A 27,867-nucleotide genomic window follows, 5' to 3' on the forward strand; every position below is an offset into this window, starting at 1 on the left:
TTTTCAATTATAAATTGTTGTTATAGAATGCTTGATGTTTTAAAATGTATGAATTTATATGCCAGTGCTTTTATGAGTGTATAACTCGAATAAAGCTTTTTCAATCAATCGACTCCCAAGACACAGGGTTTTTATCTGGTTTCAGAATAAGGGTAATTGTAGCTTCGTTCCAGGATTTAGGTATTCCCTGACTTAATATCTCATTTATCACTAATGTTAAAAGTGAAGATATTTCATCCACTAGGACCTTATACATCTTGTTAGGGATACCATCTGGCCCTGCCCCTCTACCTCCTTTACTGGATTGAATTACTTTGGTTACTTCGTCCTTACTAATTTCTTGATTTAAGATGATCTGTTGACTCATATCGACCCATAATGTCACTGAACACATACAAGTACAGATGGTGGATAGAACATCTCTCACATCCGTCCAAATTAAAGATATGTCTGTTCCCTTCTCTCTTTTCTCTCTTACTCTGGGTATGCACACTGAGGTGGTTGCTTTCAACTTGATTGCCTCACCCAATCATGCCATCATAGAAGGAATCAGATGATTTGATAGACAGAATTCCTACATAAACTAGTCAACCCCCATTATCATACTATCTTCCCAATTTTGTCGTGCTCACTGCTATGTAATAGTAAGTTAATATCACAGGTGAAAGAATTCATTTGCAAAATTATGCAAACTCCCTTCATAGCCTCTCTTGCATCTATGCACCACCATTATTCAAAATGTTTACGTCTTTCAGAAGTCTAATGCATATTCCTTTCTTCCTCGCTGATATTTTCACTGCACTACACAAACAGTTACTAGAGCTCCCATCCCTTTCAGGGAAATGCATTCCTTGTCTGAGTCTGGGAAGGAAGTACTCAAGCAAATGTTGGATGAGAACTTGCAGAATGGGTTGATAGTTTGCATGCAGTGGCACCTATGCTTTTTGTGCCTGGGAAGACGAAAGATCTCAGCCCATGTATTTATTAATGAACATTGAACAAGATTGCTAACAAGGATTGCTTCTCTTTACCCTTTATAAAATACGTACAAAAATCACTTTGTGTAGCAACAGTATTTAAACTTGATCGCCGGGTAGCGTTGGAATTGCTTGGACTAATGGAAGGCAATGAATGGAACACAACTTTTCACACTCTCTTTGGAGACTTCTGGGGCCATTCACAAAGGAAACTTACATTTGTAAGTTTTACAGGTAACTTTACTGTTCCACTTTTTGGTAACTTCACTTGTTTAGCGTGTTCACTATTTATAAGTGCAAAGTTACTCAAATGCAGAGACTTACATGTCTCCACCCTCTGAAGCAGGGGTGGAGCCAAATGTACAAGTGAAAGTTTCTACTGCCAAAAAGGAGCAGTAGTAAGTTCAGCACCACACCTGACCAACCATTGATACTTCACCACCATCCAGTGTTGTTTCTAATTCATTATAAAGCTTATCGACCGAGCAAATTAAGCTGGCAACCTGCCTCCTGGTTTCATACTTTCAATTTGGTCTGTTGCTTTTCTTATGCCTTTCCCCGAAAATTAACTGTTGTATTGTAGGGAAATGCAACCAGGGTTCAGGGTGACAGTTCTTTGGTGGTGCCACACCCAGGAACTGCAATCTTTTCTGTTGTTTCTAATTCATTAGAAAAGTTATCAACCAAGAGAATGAATCAGGGAGCTTGCCCCTTGGGTTCATACTTGCATTCTATTTTGTTGCTTTTTACATGCATGTCCTGGAAAGCCAGGCACGCAGAATGGCGTAGTATACTGTTATACAATTGGGCAATGGGGCCAGGGTTCAAGGTGACTTTACTGTGGAAGTGCTGCACCCTGAAACTGACACAAGCTCCAGGCATTGTGGAATATTCGGTGGATTCTGTGTCCTCCCCCCATGCATCCACTTAACTTAGAGGCCAGTGTCATCAGAGATGCTTTGCTGGGGCGCATGCTGGACTGAGGTCTTCAGTGCTTATCATCACAGTGATTCAGCTTCCCCTGGTGGTCCATTCCCAGTGGTGGCATACATGGTCGCGGTAACAGTGAGAACTCAATCCACGATGGGCACCGCACCTATGACATGTTCCTTCCTGTCTGCCAGTATAAAGAGAGAGGGGACTCGTGCATTCACTGCATTGCAATGCAGTCAGAGTATTCTTGCAACAATACTCCAATTGTGAGTTTTCTTTAAGTCCTGTAGACCTGTGTTTAGCTTCAATACTGCTGTGGCTCCTTTCTTGACCATAGCTTGTCTGGTAAATCTACTGTTTTCTACAAATTCAAGCTTCCTAACAGTATGCAACGCTTACAATGCGCGCGTTACCACGACCTACCATTACAACGCGGTCGTAACAACGAAAGTTGTTATCGCGCATTGCGCTGGGGGGCGCTCAAGGATAGGAAATGATTTAATTTACTATCCCAACACCTTCCCTACTATCCACGGGGACTGGTGTTGGAATAGTAAATGAAATTTTTTAATTTTGCGCCTCCCCAGCGCAATGCGTGGTAACAACTTTCGTTGTTACGACCGCGTTGTAATGGAACGCGTGGTAAACGTATGCGTTCTAACGTCATACATCCCTTCCTAACGTTTTGTGAGTTTGCACACAGCACCCAGAGGTTTTTCTGTCTCTATTGGTATTTTCCAACATTCTTAGGGAACCATGTTATCAGCCATCTGGTCATGGGGGACTCTTATCAGTTGCTATGATATATTCCAGAACTGTATAGAATATTATGTCTACAAGAGAACAGCTCCTTTATCTTGGACAAACTGGGTCAAACATTCCAGAGAGTAAACTGCTTCCAGACCTTAAGAATTATTCCTTATAGTTGTTAATACTGAGCAAAATCCGCTGGATCTGAATACCAGAAAAGCAGAGGTTAGCCCAACTTGGGTCCTAACACAGGTTATTCCTGTCTCTCTTCTTTTGGGGCATTACATCGACTCCTTTTTGGCACTTGCTCTTTCCCGAACCTTTCCTTTACAATGGACTAGGACTACCAACAAAACGGCAGAGTTCTCTTCTATCTGCCCCTGAGTGTATTAGGACTCCCTTTGTCCTCCAGAACGTCAGTTGAAGGAGGTATCACACAGTGTTTACTTTGAAGTATAAAAATGTATGCTTGTCCCTATTTTGGTGTAAAAATAAAAACACAAAACTTGGGATAGTGCATAGAAGTCTAACAAGTTTAATATTAAGAAAAAATAGCCAAGAAGCATTCAAGAAAATCAAAGCAAATGCTGTTTCAACAGATCAGAGCTTTGCCATTGGTCTGTTGGAGCATGTGATGATGAAATCCATACATTTTTGTGCTTTATTTATGCTCTTTTTCTTAATGCAAGTGAATGAGTGAATGGAAGGAAGACCGTGTAACTGAAACAAAACCTGCGGATAGCCTCTATTGATCAGGACCCAAGATCTTCTTGTGGGAAGAAGATGACAACACCTTTGTGAACTGATAGAAACAACAGCAACAAGAGAAAACTCAATTTTCTAAAAACCTTGATTCATTGTGCCAAATTCAGATTAAGGTTGTGCTTTGCTAGAATGGTTCAATAAAATGTGCAGTGGACAACACAGGCTAACATGTAAGTGTGCAATAATACTGAGGCTTTAGTGGTGTTAAATGGTACAAAAACGAAATAGCGATTGATTAATAAAATGTTAAGGCACATATGGGCATTTTTATTTTCATGGACTACTTATAAACATTAAATTACATATGTGCATGAATTTGCTTTGTCTAGCCCCCTTTTTTGTTGGAAGGGCAAACCCCTACAGCAACCCAAAATACAAATCAGTTCAGTTTTAAATTCGTCATTGTTATATTCTTAAACATCCTCAAATGCACTTAGCAGAGAAGCAAGGGCAGTTCCTTTATTATTCAAGCATTTCGATGCTAATCAATGTTATCAGAACATACACAGTTACATATATATATATATATATATATATATATATATATATATATATACATTTTACAGTTAACCAATCAATTTTACACAAAAAAACATCCATTTAGACATTTATTTACCCATTTATTCTTCCATCAACCTTTAGATATGCATATATAAAAAATATTTATTTTTCAGAAAGATACACATTCACTGGATGAGGTCATCAGTGATGTCATTTGAGATGTCATCAGTGACGTCATGAGTGATGTCACTGACCATGTCATGAGTGATGTAATATGTGACGTCATCAGCAGTGCATTGCACGCGCAAGTTATAGTGAGTCCAACTAACTATAACGTGGGAATTTCAATGGTTTTATGCGAGTAAAATTTCCACCTAACTATAACTGGTGTGAAACCTATGTTTTTTTTTCAGTGAATTTAATAGGTTTTTTAAATGCTAATTCCTAACTATCACTGGTGTGAAACCTATGGTTATATATATATATATACATATATACATATATATATATATATATATATATATATATATATATATATATATATATATATATATATATATATATATATATATATATATATATATATTACCTACTGGCGGTCGCCAGTAGGTAGTTATAGTTAGGATAATTTTCAATGTTAAATCTCAACATTCTATTTTGAATAACTTTGGCGCCGGTTGACGAATCTGCCTGAAATTTTCAGGAAAATGGTCTCATGGCGGTCCGGTCCTTCCCTGAAAATTTGGGGGGGATTCGTCAAGCGGGGGCCGAGATAAAAGGGGGGTCCCAAAACGCGTTTTCCCCATGTTAATTTCCATAGGGCGGTCGATTTCACTTTTAGCCCGAACGGCTGAATGGATTTCCACCAAACTTGGCAAAATTGTAGGGACTGGTAGCCCGATGTGCCTTTGCTATGTCTCAAGATATGTGCTCCAGTGGATTTTGAGTAATTAAGGTTCAAAAAAATATATATATCTATAGCAGCGCTCCGGTAAGCGCACCGGTACGCGCACCGGGCGCGTCACGCGACTTGCGCGGAGAAAGCTGATTGGCTCTGGGGTGTCTGTAAACATTCTAAACAGTCCGGAGCGGCCGCCATCTTGTGTCTCGGTAGGATCGAGACACAAGAGGTGGCCAAAACAAAGGGGGAAATGACCATAAGGGGGCAGAGTAGACCCCCCTTGACCCCCTAGGTTTGATGTGGGGGCCATAAAAGGGCCCCACGGGGCAAAAAAAAAAAAAAAAAAATTTTGATTTTCGCGGGGTGAGCGCCCGGTACGCGCACCGGTAAGCGTACCGGGGAGTGTACCATGGGGAAAAAGAATGACAGTTTTAAAAGTAGCTGATTAGAAAAAAAAATGTTTTTTTTATATATACACATACATATATATAAATGCATATGCACATATATATATGCATATATGTCTATATGTGTGCGTGTAGAGAGAGGTAGAGAGGTAGAGGTGTAGAGGTAGAGAGGTAGAGAGGTAGAGAGTAGAGAGTGAGTAATAGAGAGTAGAGAGTGAGTAGTAGAGAGTAGTAGAGAGCAGTAGAGAGAGTAGCAGAGTGAGTAGTAGAGAGTAGTAGAGTGAATAGTAGAGTGGTAGTAGAGAGTAGTAGAGAGTGAGTAGTAGAGACTGAGTAGTAGAGAGTAGTAGAGAGTAAGTAGTAGAGTGAGTAGTAGAGAGCAGTAGAGAGTGAGTAGTAGAGAGTGGGAGAGAGTAAGTAGTAGAGAGTAGTGGAGAATATTCCAAAGTTTGGCACAGCACCACTTTCACAATGAGTCCAATCAAATCATATCACTTAGAGTACTTATTGAAGCGCTGAATCTTGGTGTATATTCAAATGCTTTTATTTTCCTTAAGTTTATGTACCACAGCCAGCCGAAACGTTTCGTTCTGTACAACAGAACTTCTTCAGGGCGTTCTTATTTCCTTCAAGTTATGTCGGTATCCCGTTGTCATATAACTAGATATTTCTTCCAAATGTTAGACGAGACATAAGTATATTCTTATTAAAAGTGACTAGGTATCAATTTTACCCACACAATTCGGGCAGACTTGAGTAATTTATAGCATCCTCAAAGTCAGTCTTTCAAAAATTCCAAAGTATAGGACATGATAATCCAAATCCAAATGTTTCTCAAGAAAAGTCATTTACAATCGTTCGGAATATCGGTGTTTGGGCAGATATGATCCAGGGACCCCCAGTATGCAAGGGGAATTAGTCCCCCCTCTGCAAAGGCGCCAGTGGCCTGCATTGCAGAGAGGTGTAACAAGGGTGTGGCCTCATTACACTTCTCTGCAATGCAGCTCCCTCGTGCATACTGGAGGCTCCTGGTGGACTAGTTGACCCCAGGGACCCCCAGTATGCAAGGGGAATTAGTTCCCCCTCTGCAAACGCGGCAGTGGGCTGCGTTGCAGAGAGGTGTAACAAGGGGCATAGTCTCATTACACCTCTGCAATGCAGCCCCAGGCGCATACTGGAGGTTCCAGGTGGGCTAATAGGCCCCCAGGGGCCCCCAGTATGCAAGGGGAATTAGTTTCCCCTCTTCAAACATGCACGGGGGCTGCGTTGCAGAGAGGTGTAAAAAGGGTTGTGGCTTCATTACACCTCTCTGCAATGCAGTCCCCTGGCGCATACTGGAGATTCCTGGTGGGCTTTCAGGTCTTATATAGTTAGGAATTAGCATTAAAAAAACCTTTGAAATTCACTGAAAAAACCACAGGTTTCACACCAGTTATAGTTAGGAATTAGCATTTAAAAAACCTTTGAAATTCACTGAAAAAACCATAGGTTTCACACCAGTTATAGTTAGGAATTAGCATTTAAAAAACCTATTAAATTCACTGACAAAACCAGTTATAGTTAGCTGGAAATTTTACTGATATAAAACCAATGAAATTCCACGTTATAGTTAGTTGGACTCACTATAACTTGCGCGTGCAATGCACTGCTGATGACGTCACATATTACATCACTCATGACATGGTCAGTGACATCACTCATGACATCACTGATGACACCATCCTTGTGACATAGTGACAGACCTCCTTTCAGTGTAATGTAACCCTTGAAACACATATTCAAAAATAGAAACTGAAATTTAAAAAAAAATGGAGATACCCATATCAGTTACAACAAGCAATTCAGTAATTCCACCATCTATATGCACATCCAGTCATTCACCAACAGTTCTATATAGTCACTCATACATATACTCACTTATCATATGAAGTGATACACCTATACATCCTGTTACACACCGACAGTCATCCAAAAGTTACTCACACACATACTCACACGTGCAAATAAACTATTGAACATCCATTTATTTGAATATAGAGTTATACACACACTACAACCTTACTTGTATTGAAAATTACACATATTTATTCTCTTAAACAATCACTTATAGAAACACATACTTATTTAAACAGGAACTCTTACAATCTCTTACTCTCACATATACTCACTTATATACATCAATATTCACATATACTAGATTAAAACATATGTAGTTACTGATAAAGACACTAGTGAGACAGTCATTCACTCACTAACAAACACATATACACACTCATCCATCCATACAGTCCTGCACATATGCTGTCTTCAAAACACATACAAACAGCGAGTCAGTCACTCATGCATCTATGTGCTAAGTAATACCCCCACCAAACCATATAGACACTAAGCATGAGCGGATTTTGCGGATTGGCAATCCGCGAATTTTGCGGATTTGCGGATTCGCAATCCGCAAAATCCGCGAATTCCCGCGAATTTGCGGATTTTTTTTTTTTTTGTGTTCGCCCGTGTTTCTGCCAGTTCGCGAGGGTTTTTACAATTTCGCAATTTGCGAACTTACCTGTCGGGTCGCAAGTTTTGCGAACTTGTTGTTTCTACGTGTCCAGCCTGTTTGGGACACTCTTCTTCATCACTGCCACTCTCTGTCACCACTGCCACTCTCTGACTACTCATGCCACCCTCTGGCCCACCCATGCCACCCTCTGTTTCATCACTACACCCTCTGGTTGTCCAGTGTACATTATTTTCGGCAAAGCAAAGCACACCTTCCCTGCCTCAAGTGACCTGAATTAATTTGGGGCTGATTAATGTGTCACAGAATATTTTTTTAGCTGGCACCTGCTTCCTTAGTGCGCCCTGATTAGTGATCTTTTGCACTTGCTAAGTGCTTTCATTGTTGCAAAATTAGTTACAACACCTGCCCTGCCCCAACTGACAATAATGAATTAGGGGCTGATTAATGGATTTTAACTTCCAGCCTGGCTCCTGCTTGTCTCCCTTAGCTGTAATTCAGGACCTTTGTGGCATATGTGTAACTATTCTGAGGTTCAGAGCAGGGTCACATAATAGTTTCAACTGGCAACTGAACTCTGGAGGGGCCCCTCAGGAAGCACTGCAGGAAATGGCTACTAATGATGTGCCTGAACTTTTGAACCTGGTAAGTAGTTACTTTCAGTTTTGCCAAGATCGTATTTCTGCAATTTCGCACTTATTCGCGGGGCGCGAACTCACGCTAACAGTGCGAGCAGTGCGAGCAAAATCCGCTGCTCGCGGATTTGCGGATTTTGCGGGAAATTCGCAAATCTCGCGGATTGCGGATTTCCCGAAAATCCGCAAAATCCGCGAGCGGAACGGATTTTCCGCCCACGCCTGATAGACACTCATACTGATACTAAGAGAAACATCTAATAACCCATATACATACGCATGTAGCTACTTACCAACACATGTAGCCACTTATAAACAAAGTGAAACAATAATATATATATTTAAATATTTAAACATTACTCACTAATATTTATTTTTCAGAAAGACACATATTCACTGGATGGTGTCATCAGTGATGTCATGAGTGATGTCACTGACCATGTCATGAGTGATGTAATATGTGACGTCATCAGCAGTGCATTGCACGCGCAAGTTATAGTGAGTCCAACTAACTATAACGTGGAATTTCATTGGTTTTATATCAGTAAAATTTCCAGCTAACTATAACTGGTTTTGTCAGTGAATTTAATAGGTTTTTTAAATGCTAATTCCTAACTATAACTGGTGTGAAACCTATGGTTTTTTCAGTGAATATATATATATATATATATTCACTGAAAAAACCATAGGTTATAGACCATATATAGTTAGGGATTAGCATTTACAAAACCTTATTTTACTCACATAAAACCATTGAAATTTGCATATATAGTTAGATGCGCTAACTATATATCGCGCACCCGCAATCCACTGCTGATGATGTCACATATTACATCATTCATGACATGCTCAGTGACATCACTGATGACATCACTGATGACATCTCAAATGACATCACTGATGACATCTCATTTGACATCTCATTTGACATTACTGAGCACATCACTAATGACATCATTCATGTGATAATACGATGAACCTCTTCAGACTCTAATATAACCTTAGATACACTCAGTGTAAACAAAAACTCACAGACTGTCACTCATCCATGGAGTTACTCACACACCTAGTCAGTCATGCAAAGAATCAATCACACCTCCATTTCCTCTACTATACAGTTATACACACCTTACTTATTCAAACATATACTAACACATATTTACTCTCTTATACAATCCCTGATACAAGTTCACAATGATCCATACAGCCACTCACACATTCACTGGCTCTTATGCACAGTTATTTATATATGTCAACTCTCACATGTACTGTGTTTTACATATGTACTTACTTTGACATGTAGCACTGAGATATCCATTCACTCACCAATACACTCATGCACACAGTCAACCACCCATACAGCTATTTCCACATGCACTTTTGAACCCATACATCTAGTGAATCAACTGCTCACACATCTATACACAGAGTCATACACCTTCGAGCCACCCACACACACACTCAGTCTCCCATACAAATACTTCGGCAACCAATCAATAACCCATATAGTTACTCATTTAGCTACTGATCAACACATGCAGCAGTTCATAGAACAACAGATATAATGATGCACAAATTAAGACAGTTTAGTCACTAACCCATGCACTCAGTGAGACACATTTAATTACTCTCTCATACAGTCAGTCATGCACCTACTAAATCCTTCATCCAGACACTTATACATCCACTCATTCTTCAATATGTAAGACATATTTTAACTTTACAGAAACATACAGTCACTGGATGCTGTCATCAGTGATGTCATCAGTGATGTCATTTAAGATGTCATCAGTGATGTCATCAGTGATGTCACTGAGCATGTCATGAATGATGTAATATGTGACATCATCAGCAGTGGATTGCGGGTGCACGATATATAGTTAGCGCATCTAACTATATATGCGAATTTCAATGGTTTTATGCGAGTAAAATAAGGTTTTGTAAATGCTAATCCCTAACTATATATGGTCTATAACCTATGGTTTTTTCAGTGAATTTTCAAGGTTTTGTAAATGCTAATTCCTAACTATATATGGTCTATAACCTATGGTTTTTTCAGTGAATTTCAATGTTTTTTTAATAGCAAATATCAAAAGCTGTAAAATGTCAAGTACATGATAGGTAAAAACATTTTCGTGTTTATGCACGCTGATGTGCTTTGAACGCTGCCCCCCCTTCCCCCCCTCTTTTCTCTTAGCAGTACTCTCTCTTTGCAGATAGTGAAGGGTAGTTAACGCAGGCCTTTGCCCCCGTTGTAATCCGTCGTGCCTGCTTCTCTCTCTATTTGATTGATTGCTATCCAAGCATTTACTGTTTTAGAATTGGTTCTCTTTGGTTCATTCTGTATTTACAAACAAGCACAGAGTCGCAATACTCTGTTTAGTCTTTGCAGATAGTGAAAAATAGTAAAAAAAAAACAAAAGGAATCGAGCAAAATCAGTAGGCCACTAATGGGATCTGTTTTTGACCTAGCTAAAATAGAAACATTAAGAACAACCCCTCATGAGAAATACGAAACTAGTAAGATGAACTTAGCTCCACACCATGATGGCTGCAAGACAGCTCGACTCCGCCGCCCACCCCACCCCACCCCACCCAAAATAACGACAAACCCTATGCAAATATTATAAATATATACAACACACCAGCAAAGTAACAGGGTAAAACATTTTATTAAATAACTATTTACATAACTATTTTATACTTTTTGTTGCCCGATCCGGCTAGCTCAATCGATCGAGCATGAAACTCGTATGTTGCTTGGTCCTTGAGATGCTTCGCTGTCACTGCCATGCTCAAATGGCATAAGTTCTGGATGTTGGGTGCCATAGTTCAGAGTTCTGAGCAGCGCTTGTAACACTGTCTGAAGCTTATTTGCACCTACTGCAGCTTCACTATTCTCAAAGTAAGTGAGGGCCGTTTGTGGACCTGACTGCATTGTTAAACAATGTGATGCGGTGCCTCCCTGAACCACTTGACGGAGGCCCCCGAGGGGCGGTGAGATGGCACTTAGCTCCTGCCCCCTCCCCAAGTCGTGTTGCCCTGGTGTGGCCTGAGATCGCCCCCGACATAGGCGGCCGGCTCCCGGGGTCCGGCGGAACTTTTTGCCTTTTGATGACTCTTCCATTCTGGACCTTGTCCAACAATCCATTTGACCTGAAGAAACGCTGTAGTGGGGCGCCCCCTTACCGTTTCAGTTGCCATTCCGCCCGCTTTTGCTATACTGTGCCTCTTCCGCCATTCAGCTGTTTACCGCCCGCTCTTGCGACTACAGCGTCTCGCTCACCATGTAGTTGAGTTGCTCCCGCTCTTGCGATACAACGATAGGCAGCTGCCACAGGACTCTCAAAATGGCGGCCGGCTCTTCAGATTTGGGCGTGGTCCACTAAAATGGCCCTGGGACACCTTGGAACTCGGACGCTTGCCTGATAGGGCTTGGGTCCCATTCTCGAAAGCGTCCCCTCAGCCTTGAAGATTCTACAAAAGTCTTGGGGGCCCCCGACTCCCGCAGGCTTCTGGTGGGGAGCGGCTGCCATGATTGCTCGTGGAATGGTCACGACTGAGCTACGAGATGTTGGTGCTCTCATGCTGACGCCAGCTTCAGTCTGAAACATCCAGAAACACTGTAGACTACCAATTCGATCAGTTCCGGTAGTGCCCCAACATGACCCGGTAGAGAAGAACTTGCCCTCCCCTCTTTGACTGATGGTTCTTGTTGCCTGTCCCTTCTGTTGTCATTTAACATAACTTTTTAGACTGCTGAACGGGGTTGTGTTCCGAACGCTGGTTGGTGGAGACATTTTGACTATATTCTGGACCTACGTTGTCGCGTAATGCGTTATATGACACGCCGCGTTAGCGCACCTGGAAGTGCTCGGGTGCGCTAAGCGCAGCTTCCCGGAAGCGATCCGGGGCGCGGCGCGCAGCGCGTAACGTAAGCATAACAGGTCATGTGACTTGTTAATAAAACTTTTCATTGGTTCATTTTACTTTTGTTATTTTAATGATGAAAAGCTTGGTCATATGACCTAAAAATTATGCTTTTTATTGGTTTCGAACATTATTTTTCTTAAACATATATGTTATAATGTTCCAGGCTAATGTACTTTCCCGGAAAATTTACAACTGTCCTGCAAGTAAAATATATTCCTTTTTCGAGAAAAAGGGCGTTTCTTCGTCCCATGACGGAGCCGTTGAGTAAAAGAGGCTCGGCCTGCTGTCTTAGTCGCCGATACGCCTGATTATCAGATTCTTATCGATCACTTTATGTTGCAGGAGTGGAAAACACAACTGCCCTTAACCATTTATCTTTACTGCATTCCTGCGTATTATACCTTTTATCCGTCATGTAATTGGACTGCTTTATTTCACTTGCCTTTTACTGATTCGAAAACAGTGACTAAAATAAAAAACTTTACCAATGTAAATACTACTACCATGTTTTGTTTTAAAAACCTTTATTGTGAAAATGTCGGTATACAAATACGGGCCTATAACCACGTGGGCCGGCCACGGAGCAAACTGAAATCGTATATGATGAGGAGACATTTACATTGTAGAGGAACGTAACGAGCGGGCCATTAGGTTGCAAGAACTAAGGTGTCTAACAGTTGCGGAATCGGTGGACGTACATTTTGTAATTAAAATACGACAGGGCCACTTACAATAAAATTATCTAGATATACATTTGCGGGCAAGTACCATGGGTGACGTTAATTCGAACTTTCAATAGTACAGTAATCAATAACACATCAGAACTTAATATCAATAGGGATGTCGAAATATTCAATCAATTCTCGTCCCCGCCCGCCATGAGCATCAAAACTGCATGCATATCTCGTGATATCAAGGTTGTTCAACAAGTACACAACAAGGAGTTACGAGTCCCATTTATACCGGCGCCATTTTGGGCGAGGCCGGGCAGGTCCAGGATATAGTCAAAATGTCTCCACCAACCATCGGCCAGACCAGAACCCCTTTCGGCCCTTTATGCTACAAGATGGTGTCTTCCATTCAGAAAATATTGTTGGCAGCATTTTGAAAGGAAAGATAAACAGCCGTTCTCCTAGTGAGTCTCACATTGTTACATTTAGGAAGAATGTTGAAGAGTAGTATGTTGAAAATCTGAAGCCATTGTTCTACAAACTCTCAACCAGCCTTGGATGGAAAAAAAAATCCTGAAGAATGTACAAACTGAAAACCAATTTTTGTCTGTATAGCATCAACAGCAACGCTTGACTCAGCTTTGTGTGAAGCCGCCATTTTGATTCAATCAATAACGTCCCCCTGCACACATTCAGGGACCTGGTCGTGTCTTCAGGTCAAACGGATTGTGGGACAAGATGCAGAAAGGAAAAGGAAAAAAGTTCCGCCGGACCCCGGGAGCCGGCCGCCTATGTCATGGGCGATCTTTGGCCACACCAGGGCGATAGTGAAGCTGCAGCAGGTGCAAATAAGCTTCAGACAGTGTTACAAGCACTGCTCAGAACTCTCAACTATGACACCACCTCGGTGCCATCCGGATCTTGGCGCCTTGTGCTGGTTCCGGCCTATTCACACATCGGTCCGCTACTGACACCACCTCACAGACCAACGGGGCACCCCACGCCGACTTTTGGCGCAGCATTGTAGGATGGCCACACCAGAGCAGCAACTTGCTAAACACCACCTCGGTGCCATCCAGATCTCGGCGCGTTGTGCTGCCTTCAGCCTACTGTAGCCGCAAGTGCGGACGCAACTCAACTGGATAGCGAGTGAAACACCAAGGGGCGCCCCACTGCAGCCGAGGAGCCTCCATCTTGGGGGCGACGCACAGCATCACCAATGCAGTCAGATCCTCAAACAGCCCCCACTGACTGACGCGACCTCACAGGCCAACGGGGCGCCCCACGCCGACTTTCGGCGCAGAATTGTAGGATGGCCACACCAGTGCGGCAACTTGCTGGACACCACCTCCGTGCCATCCGGATCTCGGCGCGTTCGAGTCACTGTACCGCAAGAGTGACCGCAACTCAGCTGGACACGCCGTCTTTCGGTGCAGCATTGTAGGATGGCCACACCAGTGCGGCAACTTGCTGGACACCACCTCGGTGCCATCCAGATCTCGGCGCGCTGTGCTGCCTTCGGCCTACTGTAGCCGCAAGTGCGGACGCAACTCAGTTGGACGGCGAGTGAAACGCTAAGGGGCGCCCCACTGCAGCCGAGGAGCCTCCATCTTGGTGGAGACGCACAGCCCCCACTGACTGACGCGACCTCACAGGCCAACGGGGCGCCCCACGCCGACTTTCGGCGCAGCATTGTAGGATAGCCATACCAGTGCAGCAACTTGCTGGACACCACCTCGGTGCCATCCGGATCTCGGCGCGTTGTGCTGCCTTCGGCCTATTCGCACATCGGTCCGCTACTGACGCCGCCTCACGTGCCAACGGATTTTCTACGCTTTTTATAGCCCTATGCCGCATAACAGGTCATGTGACTTGTTTATAAAACTTTTCATTGGTTCATTTTACTTTTGGTTTCCTAATGATGGAAGGCTTGGTCATATGACCTAAAAATAACACTTTTCATTGGTTTAGAACATTTTTTTTTCCCAAACGATGAAAGCCCCACCTTGTTTCTGGATGTTTCAGACTGAAGCTGGCGTCAGCATGAAAGCACCACCATCTCGTGGCTCCGTCGTGGTCATTCCGCGAGCAATCATGGCAGCCGCTCCCCACCGGAAGCCTGCAGGAGTCGAGGGCCCCCAAGACTTTTGTAGAATCTTCACGGCTGAGGGGACGCTTTCGAGAATGGGATCCAAGACCTAGCAGACAAGCGTCCGAGTTCCAAGGTGTCCCAGGGCCATTTTAGTGGACCAGGCCCAAAAGGGAAAGAGCCTGCCACCATTTTGAGAGTCCTGTGGCAGCCACCTATCACTGAACCGCAAGAGTAGGCGCAACTCAGCTGAATGGCGGATTTTGGCACAGTGTACCAAAAGCGGGCGGAATGGTACCTGAAACTGTAAAGGGGCGCCCCACTACAGCACACGAGCCGCCACCTGGGGAGGCCCGTTCACGCCGCCTGTCCCCCCCCCCCGGGGCGCCCCACGCCGTTTTTCGGAGCAGCATTGTAGGATGCCAAAACCAGTGCGGCAACTTACTGGACATCACCTGGGTGCCATCCACATCTCAGCGCGTTCTGCTGCCTTGGGACTATTCGCACAACAGACCGCTACTGACGAGGCCTCCCGCGCACCCCCCCAGGGACGCCCCACGCCGTTTTTCGGAGCTGCATTGTAGGATACCAAAAACCAGTGCGGCACCCAGGTAACATCACCTGGGTGCCGTCCAGAACTCAGCACGTTGTGCTGCCTTGGGACTATTCACACAAAACACAGCTACTGACCATTGTTGCTTATTTTTTTAAAAAAATGTTTAAATGTATTTACTGTTTTTGTTGCGTTCTATATATTTATAAGTTATTAAAGTGTTATAATCCTACTACTTTGTTGGAGTATATTTTTAATGTGACACATAATTGTAAAAACTTTGATGTACAAAGAGGCGTCCCTGGAATCTTCCGCTTCAGGCTCGGTCCCACACACCCTCACAGTGAGAATCCCCTCCCCAGGCACAATACAGGATGGTTATCAGATAGTAGGAACCCGTATGGTGTGACGGATCTCATGGGGTGGGGGCCTTCATCTACTGTAACTCCTTTGAAGAGGGATGATTCTCATGTATGCCAACATTTCAGAAGAGCAAAGTGGGAGATTTTTTTAAAAAAAATCGGGAGAATGGGGCCTTGAATCGGGTTATTGTCATGTGTGGGCTTTGGAAGTGTGCTGCTGCAGGATCGGACATTTCAAACTCAAATGCACGTTCTTTTTCTTACCTTTCTGAAGCATGGAGCGCAATAGCAGGCAGAGAAAGGGTGATGCAAGTGTTGAACACTGCCTGGCCTGGCAAGTTGCTGGCAGTGCCCCCCCCCCGCCCCCGCCCGCTCCTGAAACAGGGCACACACACCGCCGCCCGAGTACTTCACACATCTTTAAAAGACCATGCGCTTGTTAATGAGGCTTAAATGGTTTATCACCCCTTCTAGAGCCCCTGCATCGGCCCTCTGACGTTTCCTGGAAGAATTAGCACGTAACACAATACCAAGCCCTGTCAGCTGAAACCCCAGAGGAATCGGGTTTTTGCTTGCAGGAATCGGGAGGCGGGAGACTAGCACTGAAATCGGTAGTCTCACGCCTGAATCGGGAGGGTTGGCATGTCTGGATTCTCTACAGCTGGGGCCATAAACTACATCCGCAGGGCTAGGTGATAGCCTGGGACCGGCCTGGACAATCGGACACAGAGGAATAGGAGTGTCAGAGGGTGCGGTAGTGAATAGGGTGAAAAGGAGGTGTCGGGCGGGCACGGGGTGTGATTCTCAGGGAAGAGCAGCGCAGATGGGGGGAGGTTTATGGCCCATGCATGAGAGAGAGAGCGGGGGTGACCAGTGCGTGGGGGAGATGCTTGCGAGGGTGGGGAGCCGTGCTGAGAATCGACGGCGTGCAGAGAGTGGGTCTGGTCAAGGCATCTAAAATGGCTGCCGTGCACGACAAAATTGTGGCATTGGAAAAAAGGCAAGATGGCGCAGACAATGTTTATCAATAAGGATTAATTTATAACAAAATATTTTATCGCAGTGAAAAATTGGCGGTCAACACTTCCTGATTTCCATCGAATCAAACGTTAACAGACGTCACGCAGCAAAAAAAATTAAACGCTCACGCACAGCCGCTGGAAGACATGTATCAACATATATGAGCCTCCTCAGCCACCCTCAGAAAACATAAGGGATCAGGATACGTCTCCCGTACCCCCTTATACCTAGTAATTTAATTAAATCGAAACACAAAATGGCGAATTCCCGTTTCGCTACCAGTTTGCGGCCCGGTTCGCGATCCGGGAAACGCTTCTACCGTGAAAAATCAATTTTTTTTTATTTTCCCCACGGGACCCTTTAATAACCCCAACATCATTCCTAGGGGGTCAAGAGGGGTCTACCTTGCCCCCTTTCATTAAATTCCCCCTTCGTTTTTCACCTCTTCTTGTCTCTTGATCCTACCGAGAGACAAGATGGCGGCCGCACCGGACTGTTTAGAATGTTGACAGACACCGGAGAGCCAATCAGCATCGCTTCGCAAAGCTCCGTGACGCGAAAAGAAAGCGATCTGGTGCGCTATCCAGGACGCTGTCACAGATATATACATTTTTTAAAACGTTAATTTCTCAAAATCCACAGGAGCACATATATTGAGACCCAGCAAAGGCACATCGGGCTAACAGTCCCTACAATTTTGCCAAGTTTCGTGCAAATCCATTCAGCCGTTCGAGCTAAAAGTGAGGCCAAACGCCCTATGGAAATTAACATGGGAAAAACGCGTTTTGGGACCCCCCTTTTTTCTCGGCCCCCCCTTGATGAAACCCCCCCAAATTTTCAAGGGCTGCTCGGAAACAAAATGTGCCATTTTCCTGAAAATTTCAACCGATTCTGTCCACAAACGTCAAAGTTATTAGACATAGAATTTTCAAAAGTCCCATAGGAAAAAAATCCTAACTATATATACCTACCTATATATATATAAATACAAAGATCGCCTCTGTGGAGTATCCCTCGTCTGATGGGGGTGGCACGCTGCCGGTGAGGCATCCGGTAATCAATATGCAGTCCAAAGCGGCGTTCCAAGCGTGCACTCAGGTACAAAAATGATCCACACTTACACTGCAACTCTGTCCAAAAGGTAGGGTTTATTCACGCCATAAGCCCTACGTGACGCGTTTCGCACTCCATGAGTGCTTGCTCACACAATGGTACTCTCAAAGATTGCCGTTTTTACCGTGTGTACAGAAGTGAACATAAACAATGGACTCACAAACATAATGCTGTAGCATCAGGCGCCATCTTGTACTATGTCAAATCATAATAACATTGAATACATATCATATCCGATATATATGATTACGTATGGACAGAGTATCTAACATTACTATACATCATACATTGCCTGTCATACTTTATTAATAGAAATTTCTAGACAATTGATATACTTTACATATGCTGACATAGAAATATATGCATTGCGCGCTATATTGCAAGTGTGATAGTCTATATAAGTATTAAGCCGTATGTCCGTGTAATATGCTCACTGTATGGTTGTGATTGTATTTATCCCGGCGTTCATGACCAGTCATGTGACTATTGTCACCAATCAAAGTCACTGTTTGCCGGTTGGTATGGTAACTGGTACCGGCAATGAGGTATGCTCCGACCGGCGTACGTTTAGTCACGTGACTGTTAACACCAATCAGAGTCACTGTTTACCGGTTGTTATGGTAACTACTACCGGCAATGTAGAGTGCTTCATGCTCTGTGCCAATGGTTTCCCTGGAATATCCGGGAGTCTATGTGCACTTGGAGCGAAGTGCAAGTCGCTGCCCCTGATCTCGTATGAGTCCCCTGGATAGTGGGAGAGGGGCAAATAGATGTGTATCCGCGGTAGCACTTGTGACTGGGTTGTAATACTGCGCCCTAAGCTATCATGTTGCACTACGTGAGTGTGCCAAACACTGACCTGGTGTTATGTCTATGGTAAACGGCTTAGATGTTACCAATTAGCGTAGTGTACATGTATACCACAACTTCACCCCGCAGTTTAAACTAAATTCCCTAGTTAGTGGGAGAGGGGTATGTCAATATGTGTCAGTAATATCAATCTGAATCAAGTGTCTGATACAAAATTGCCGGTTCTCAAAATGCATATTTGCAAAGGTACACATATGGTGGAAAAGGCAGAACTACGAGTACGCAATTATACAACGGCCAAGAAAAACCTGTGTTCCAAATTCCCATTAAATGCTAATAACATAAATCAAAAGTGCACTGTGCATTAATACAAAATAATAACATTAAAAGAGACATACTTGGAACGAAGAATGGAGAAGGCCAATGTTGAAAGGATTAGGGTGCAGATGTCGCAAGCCTGAGACAGAGTCCCTCCCTTTCAACCTGTTGGAGAAAGCATATAAACACGAATATATCTATGCATTTAGCTTCCTCTCAACAATGATCATAGATCATGCAAATGTACATTATATTCCTCATCGAGGTTGTGTCCCTTCGGAAAACAGGTGCAGAGACCTATGATATGCGACATCTGCACCCTCCATCGTCTTCCATCGACCTTTACATATACTTATATAAAACAGATTTATTTTTAGAAAGACACACATTCACTGGATGGTGTCATCAGTGATGTCATGAGTGATGTCACTGACCATGTCATGAGTGATGTAATATATGACGTCATCAGCAGTGCATTACACGCGCAAGTTATATTGAGTCCAACTAACTATAACGTGTAATTTCAATGGTTTTATGTCAGTAAAATTTCCAGGTAACTATAACTGGTATGAAACCTATGTTTTTTTCAGTGAATTTAATAGGTTTTTTAAATGCTAATTCCTAACTATAAGTCTCACTTTATAAGTAAGACTGTTAACGCTCTAGTTGTTCTTGAGAACACTCTGGTACATTCTATCTTTGGGCTGTATTTGGGCTACATATGGCTGATATTTGGGCTACATTAGTATTTGTTTGTCTCTGGTGGCCATCTTTGGGCTACATTTGGGCTACATTTGGGCTACACTTGGGCTACATTTGGGCTGTAACATATATATAGCCCAATGTAGCACAATATATATTTTTTAAAAAGTTTTTTTCTCGTAAAAACCACTTGAGTAAAGCAAAGTATAGCAAAGGCACATCAGGTTACCTGTCCCTTCAATTTTTCCCATTTTTAAAAAAAAATAAAATATTTTTTTTTCCTAGGAGCGCTCCCGGAGCGCGCCCCGGGGAGCGTCCCGTAAGCGCCAATATCGCAAACGAAAACATGATCGTGACGTATCGCGTAGCCGCGTGATGCGTCATATTTCGCACAGCGTAAGCGCACCCGGAAGCACGCATGCGCATACGATCGCAAAACGTTCTGACGCGCTTGCGCTACGCGCCCCGGGGCGCGCCCGGGTCGCGTAGCGTAAGTGCGTTGGGTCATGTGACCTAAAAATAACACTTTTCATTGGTTCACAACACTTTTGGTTTCAATATGATGAAAGCCCTGCTCATGTGACTTGAAAATAACACTTTTCATTGGTTCACAACACTTTTGGTTTCAATATGATGAAAGCCCTGCTCATGTGACTTGAAAGTAACACTTTTCATTGGTTCACAACACTTTTGGTTTCCAAATGATAAAATGCCCTGGTCATGTGACTTGCAAATAACACTTCTCATTGGTCCAGAACAGTTTTTTTTCCAAATGATGAAAGCCCCCTCCTTTTTTCTTTATTCTGCCTTTGTCCTTTGACTGAGGAAGACCTGTTTGGAGATCTGTCTCTAATATATTCTACTTAATTATGGCTACAGTAGCAGCAGCAGCTGGAGCATCTGCCCCACCACCACCACCACCACCATCAAAAAGACCACCAGAAGATCACATTGGTGGTCAAGAAGAAGAGGAGGAGGAGGAGGAGGAGGAAGAGGAGGTACGCCCAAGGCAGTTCCTGCAAGAAGTTTGTCAGCCCTACAAACCAAAAAAGCACTTCATATGGCAGTTCTACAAAATCCCAAGGGGTTTCAAAAAAGTCAACGCTGCGAAGGTGACTTGTTTGATTTGTGATGCAGAGCTGTTCAGGGGGAACCCTAACAAAAAATATTCCTTCGGGAATCATACCATGGTTCGGCACATGATCCGTTGGCACCCAATCAACTATTCTGCTGCAGAGGTAAGGGACCTCTGCAGTAAGCTACCCCCATCAACATCAAGACCCTCAACATCGAAAGAACCAACTCCATCGGGTTCAGAGGCAACAGAGACAATGCCTATCATACAAGCCAAATTTAACGATTTTAAAATCATGTGCAAATATTGTGGAAAGTTAATATGCTATGGTGAGCAAAGTGTTAAACTTATCATCTGTGCTGGGGAGAACCATAAGTACCCGAAAAAACCCTAATTTTTTTCACAATTTTTTTTGCTCCAGTTGAGCCATTTACAATTCCCTGTTTTTTGTTGCTCCCCCAAGAAAATACAAAAAAAATATAAAACTGTTCAGAAAAGCCATAAAAAGTAAAAAATGTTCAAAAAACAAAAAAATAAATAAAACAACAAAAAGAAAAAAAAACAGTTCTTTTCAGAACTACCTCCCATTTATATAAAATGACTTACATTTTTAAACTCTGCCATTCTCTTCCCTCCCCGGTGCGCTCCCCGGTGCGCTCCCCGGTGCGCGTACTGGGCGCTCCCCCCGTGCAAATCGAAAAAAAAAGAAAAAATGTTTTTGCCCCGCTGGGCCCTTTTATAGCCCTCACATGAAACCTAGGGGGTCAGGGGAGCCTACTCTGCCCCCTAATGGTCTTTTCCCCCTTTGTTTTGGCCACCTCTTGTATCTCGATCATACCGAGACATAAGATGGCGGCCGCTCCGGACCGTTTGGAATGTTTACAGACACCCGAGAGCCAATCAGCTTTCCGTGCGCAAGTCGCGTAGTGCGCCCGGAGCGCTCCCCGGAGCGCGTACCGGGGCGCTGCCATAGATATATATATTTTTTGGAACCTAAATTACTCAAAATCCCCTGGAGCACATATCTGGAGACATAGCAAAGGCACATCAGGCTACCAGTCCCTACAATTTTGCCAAGTTTGGTGGAAATCCATTCAGCCGTTCGGGCTAAAAGTGAAATCGACCGGCCTATGGAAATTAACATGGGGGAAAACGCGTTTTGGGACCCCCCTTTTATCTTGGTCCCCGCTTGACGAATCCCCCCCAAACTTTCAAGGAAGGAATGGAACGCCGCGAGGCCATTTTGAGGAAATTTTCAGGCAGATTCGTCAACCGGCGCCAAAGTTATTCCAAATAGAATTTTGAGATTTAACATTGAAAAAAATCCTAACTATAACTACCTACTGGCGACCGCCAGTAGGTAATATATATATATATATATATATATATATATATATATATATATATATATATATATATATATATATATATATATATATATATTACCTACTGGCGATAGCCAGTAGGTATATATAGTTAGGATTTTTTTCCTATGGGACTTTTGAAAATTCTATGTCTAATAACTTTGGCGTTTGTGGACGGAATCGGCTGAAATTTTCAGGAAAATGGCACATTTTGTTTCTGAGCAGCTCCTGAAAATTTGGGGGGGGTTCGTCAAGGGGGGGCCGAGAAAAAAGGGGGGTCCCAAAACGCGTTTTTCCCATGTTAATTTCCATAGGGCGGTTGGACTCACTTTTAGCCCGAACGGCTGAATGGATTTCCACGAAACTTGGCAAAATTGTAGGGACTGGTACCCCGATGTGCCTTTGCTAGGTCTCAATATATGTGCTTCAGTGGATTTTGAGAAATTAACGTTTAAATCAAGATATATATCTGTAACAGCGCTCCGGGCAGCTAACCGGTTCGCGAACTTTTCGCGTATCGGAACTTTGCAAAGCGAAGCTGATTGGCTCTCCGGTGTCTGTCAACATTCTAAACAGTCCGGTGCGGCCGCCATCTTGTCTCTCGGTAGGATCGAGAGACAAGAGGAGGCCAAAACAAAGGGGGAAATGAAGGAAAGGGGGCAAGGTAGACCCCTCCTGACCCCCTAGGATTGATGAGGGGGATATTATAGAGCCACGCCGGGCCCAAAAAAAAAAAAAAAAAATCCGATTTTTTCGCCGTAGAGACGCGTCTTGGTTCGCGAACCGGGCAGCTAACCGGGCAGCTAACCGGGAAGCTAACCGGCAGTGTAACCAAAAAAAAAAAAAAATCAGATTTTTTCGCCGTAGAGACGCGTCTTGGTACGCGAACCGGGCAGCTAACCGGGCAGCTAACCGGGAAGCTAACCGGCAGTGTAACGGGAGTCTGAGGAGTAGCTGATTGGCTGTCAATATTGTAAACAGTCCGGAGCGGCCGCCATCTTGTCTCTCGGTAGGATCGAGAGACAAGAGGAGGCCAAAACAAAGGGGGAAATGAAGGAAACAGGGCAAGGTAGACCCCTTCTGACCCCCTAGGATTTATGAGAGGGATATTTTTTCGCGTATCGGAACTTTGCAAAGCGAAGCTGATTGGCTCTCCGGTGTCTGTCAACATTCTAAACAGTCCGGTGCGGCCGCCATCTTGTCTCTCGGTAGGATCGAGAGACAAGAGGAGGCCAAAACAAAGGGGGAAATGAAGGAAAGGGGGCAAGGTAGACCCCTCCTGACCCCCTAGGATTGATGAGGGGGATATTATAGAGCCACGCCGGGCCCAAAAAAAAAAAAAAAAAAATCCGATTTTTTCGCCGTAGAGACGCGTCTTGGTTCGCGAACCGGGCAGCTAACCGGGCAGCTAACCGGGAAGCTAACCGGCAGTGTAACCAAAAAAAAAAAAAAATCAGATTTTTTCGCCGTAGAGACGCGTCTTGGTACGCGAACCGGGCAGCTAACCGGGCAGCTAACCGGGAAGCTAACCGGCAGTGTAACGGGAGTCTGAGGAGTAGCTGATTGGCTGTCAATATTGTAAACAGTCCGGAGCGGCCGCCATCTTGTCTCTCGGTAGGATCGAGAGACAAGAGGAGGCCAAAACAAAGGGGGAAATGAAGGAAACAGGGCAAGGTAGACCCCTTCTGACCCCCTAGGATTTATGAGAGGGATATTATAAAGCCACGTGGGGCCAAAAAAAAACAAACGCCGTAGAGACGCGTCTTGGTACGCAAACTGGGCAGCTAACCGGGCAGCTACCGGGAAGCTAATCGGCAGTGTAACGGGAGTCTGAGGAGAAGCTGATTGGCTGTTATCATTGTAAACAGTCTGGAGCGGCCGCCATCTTGTCTCTCTGTGGGATCGAGAGACAAGAGGTGGAAAAAAAAAGGTGTAAATGAATGAAAGGGGTAAGGCAGACCCCTCCTGAACCCCTAGGATTGATGAGGGGGCTATTAAAGTTCCCTGGGGGGTGAAAAAAAAAATTTGCGATTTTCGCGGTAAAGGTGCTTCCTGGTACGTTAACCGGGCAGCTAACCGGCAGCGTAACGGTAGTCCGACATATTGTGTTTTTTGAACGTTTGTGATATGTGCACGTGTGGATTTTGTCTAATTAAGGTTAAAAAAATATATATATATCTTTAAGCGTGTTCTGGCGCGCTTACGTTTTGGGTTTGGTTTGCGCTGCAGAGACGATACGTCACGGTTATGCGATGCATCATGAGGCGTCTCACGGGCTACGTGATACGTCACTTAATAAAGAATATATTTTACAGCTATAGATATTAGCTTTTAAAAAACCAATGAAATTCACAGAAAAAACCATAGGTTATAGACCATATATAGTTAGGAATTTGCATTTACAAAACCTTGAAAATTCACTGAAAAAACCATAGGTTATAGACCATATATAGTTAGGGATTAGCATTTAAAAAACCTTATTTTATTTGCACAAAACCATTGAAATTCCATATATAGTTAGTTGCACTAACTATATATCGCGGACCCGCAATCCACTGCTAATGATGTCACATATTACATCATTCATGACATGGTCAGTGACATCACTGATGACATCACTGATGACATCTCAAATGACATCACTGATGACATCACTGATGACAACACCCAGTGACTGTATGTTTCTGTAAAGTTAAAATATGTCTTACATATTGAAGAATGAGTGGATGTATAAGTGTCTGGATGAAGGATTTAGTAGGTGCATGACTGACTGTATGAGAGAATGATTAAATGTGTCTCACTGAGTGCATGGGTTAGTGATTAAAGTGTCTTAATTTGGCAATCAATATTTATGTTCTTCTGTAAACTGCTGCATGTTTAAATCAGTAGCTATATCAGTAACTATATGGGTTATTGAATGGTTGCCCAAGTATTTGTATGGGAGACTGAGTGTGTGTGTGGGTGGCTGGGAGGTGTATAACTCTGTGCATAGATGTGTGAGCGGTTGATTCCCTAGGTGTATGGGTTCAAAAGTGCATGTAGAAACAGCTGTATGGACAGTTGACTGTGTGCATGAGTATATTGGTGAGTGAATGGATATCTCAGTTCTACATGTCAAAGTAAGTACATATGTAAAACACACTCCATGTGAGAGTTGACATATATAAATAACTGAACATAAGAGTCAGTGAATGTGAGAGTGGCTGTATGAATCATTGTGAAGTTGTATCAAGGATTGTATAAGAGAGTAAATATGCGTTAGTATATGTTTGAATAAGTAAGGTGTGTATAACTGTATAGTTAAGGAAATGGAGATGTGATTGATTTTTGGCATAACTGACTAGGTGTGTGAGTAACTCCATGGATGTGTGACAGTCTGTGAGTGTCTGTTTACACTGATTGTATCTAAGGTTATATTAGAGCCTGAAGAGGTTCATCGTATTATCACATGAATGATATCATCAGTGATGTGATCAGTAATGTCAAATGAGATGTCATCAGTGATGTCATCAGTGATGTCATTTGAGATGTCATCAGTGATGTCATCAGTGATGTCACTGACCATGTCATGAATGATGTAATATGTGACATCATTAGCAGTGGATTGCGGGTCCGCGATATATAGTTAGTGCAACTAACTATATATGGAATTTCAATGGTTTTGTGCAAATAAAATAAGGTTTTTTAAATGCTAATCCCTAACTATATATGGTCTATAACCTATGGTTTTTTCAGTGAATTTTCAAGGTTTTGTAAATGCAAATTCCTAACTATATATGGTCTATAACCTATGGTTTTTTCTGTGAATATATATGTATATATATATATATATATATATAACCATAGGTTTCACACCAGTGATAGTTAGGAATTAGCATTTAAAAAACCTATTAAATTCACTGAAAAAAAAACATAGGTTTCACACCAGTTATAGTTAGGTGGAAATTTTACTCGCATAAAACCATTGAAATTCCCACGTTATAGTTAGTTGGACTCACTATAACTTGCGCGTGCAATGCACTGCTGATGACGTCACATATTACATCACTCATGACATGGTCAGTGACATCACTCATGACGTCACTGATGACATCTCAAATGACATCACTGATGACCTCATCCAGTGAATGTGTATCTTTCTGAAAAATAAATAGTTTTTATATATGCATATCTAAAGGTTGATGGAAGAATAAATGGGTAAATAAATGTCTAAATGGATGTTTTTTTGTGTAAAATTGATTGGTTAACTGACTTACTAAATGTATCGTAGTGAATACATATATTAGCGAGTAATGTTTAAATATTTAAATATTTAAATATCTGTATCTGTGTCTCACTTTGTGCATAAGTGGCTGCATGGGTTGGTGAGTAGCTACATGAGTGTGTATATGGGTTATTAGTTGTTTTTTTGAGTATCAGTATCAGTGTCTGTATGGTTCGGTAGCATTTAAGAAACCTATTAAATTCACTGAAAAAACCATAGGTTCCACACCAGTTATAGTTAGCAGGAAGTTTTACTCGCATAAAACCATTGAAATTCCCACGTTATAGTTAGGTGGACTCACTATAACTTGCGCGTGCAATGCACTGCTGATGACGTCACATATTACATCACTCATGACATGGTCAGTGACATCACTCATGACATCACTGATGACACCATCCAGTAAATGTGTGTCTTTTTGAAAAATAAATTTGTTTTATATATGTATATGTAAAAGTTGATGGAAGAATAAATGTTTAAATAAGTGTCTAAATGGATGTTTTTTTATAACAATTGATTAGTTAACTGGCGTATTAAGTGTTTCTTAGTGAATACATATATTAGTTAGTAATGTTTAAATATTTATATATATGTATTAGTGTTTCACTTTGTGTCTAAGTGGCAGCATGGGTTAGTGAGTAGGTACATGTGTAGGTATATGGGTTATTAGATGTTTTTTTAGTATCAGTATGAGTGTTTGTATGGTTTCGTGGGGGTATTACTTATCACATAGATGCATGAATGACTAACTCTCTCTTTGTATGTGTATTGAAGACAGCATATGTGCAGGACTGTATGGGTGGATGAGTGCGTGTATGTGTGTGTTAGTGAGTGAATGACTGTCTCACTAGTGTCTTTATCAGTAACTACATATGTTTTAATCTAGTATATGTGAGTATTGATGTATATAAGTGAGTATATGTGACAGTGAGATATTGAAAGAGTTCCTGTTTAAATAATTATGTGTTTCTATAAGTGATTGTTTAAGAGAGTAAGTATGTGTAAGTTTCCTTAGAAGTAAGGTGGTAGTGTGTGTATAGCTGTATATGCAAATAAATGGATGTTCAATAGTTTACATGCATGTGTGAGTATGTGTGAGAGTAACCTTTGGATGACTGTCGGTGTGTAACAGGATGTATAGGTGAATCACTACATATGATGAGTGAGTATATGTATGAGTGACTATATAGAACTGTTGGTGATCGAGTGGAT

The sequence above is a fragment of the Lissotriton vulgaris genome, chromosome 3_1 (genome assembly GCF_964263255.1).
Source record: "Lissotriton vulgaris chromosome 3_1, aLisVul1.2, whole genome shotgun sequence".
NCBI classification, from domain to species: Eukaryota; Metazoa; Chordata; class Amphibia; order Caudata; family Salamandridae; genus Lissotriton; species Lissotriton vulgaris.